The sequence below is a fragment of the Callorhinus ursinus genome, unplaced genomic scaffold (genome assembly GCF_003265705.2).
Source record: "Callorhinus ursinus isolate GAN/ISIS: 27379988/994484 unplaced genomic scaffold, GSC_fseal_2.0 scaffold27, whole genome shotgun sequence".
NCBI classification, from domain to species: Eukaryota; Metazoa; Chordata; class Mammalia; order Carnivora; family Otariidae; genus Callorhinus; species Callorhinus ursinus.
In genome coordinates this window covers 7,667,327-7,668,302 of record NW_027397089.1, presented here as the reverse complement: position 1 = coordinate 7,668,302, position 976 = coordinate 7,667,327, and positions in this window count along the sequence as shown.

The following is a 976-nucleotide window of genomic DNA, read 5'->3' as shown; positions in this document are numbered from 1 at the left end:
TCATGAAAGAAATTGAGGAAGACACAAAGAAATGGAAAAACGTTCCACGATCATGGATTGGAAGAACAAACATTGTGAAGATGTCAATGCTACCTAGAGCAATCTACACATTCAGTGCAATCCCCATCAAAATACCATCCACTTTTTTCAAAGAAATGGAACAAATAATCCTAAAATTTGTATGGAACCAGAAGAGACCCCCGAATAGCCAGAGGAATGTTGAAAAAGAAAAGCAAAGCTGGAGGCATCACAATTCCAGACTTCCAGCTCTATTACAAAGCTGTCATCATCAAGACAGTATGGTACTGGCACAAACACAGACACATAGATCGATGGAACAGAATAGAGAGCCCAGAAATGGACCCTCAACTCTATGGTCAACTTATCTTTGACAAAGCAGGAAAGAATGTCCAATGGAAAAAAGACAGTCCCTTCAAGAAATGGTGTTGGGAAAATTGGACAGCCACATGCAGAAAAATGAAACTGGACCATTTCCTTACACCACACACAAAAATAGACTCCAAATGGTTGAAAGACCAAAATGTGAGACAGGAGTCTATCAAAATCCTAAAGGAGAACACAGGCAGCAACCTCTTTCACCTCAGCCACAGCAACTTCTTCCTAGAAACATCGCCAAAGGCAAGGGAAGGAAGGGCAAAAATGAACTATTAGGATTTCATCAAGATAAAAAGCTTTTGCACAGCAAAGAAACAGTCAACAAAACCAAAAAACAACCAAAAGAATGGGAGAAAATTTTGCAAATGACATATCAGATAAAGGGCTAGTATCCAAAATCTATAAAGAACTTACCAAACTCAATACCCAAAGAACAAATAATCCAATCAAGAAATGTTCAGAAGACATGAACAGACATTTCTCCAAAGAAGACATCCAATGGCCAACAGACATATGAAAAAGTGCTCAACATCGCTTGGCATCAGGGAAATCCAAATCAAAATCTCAATGAGATACCACC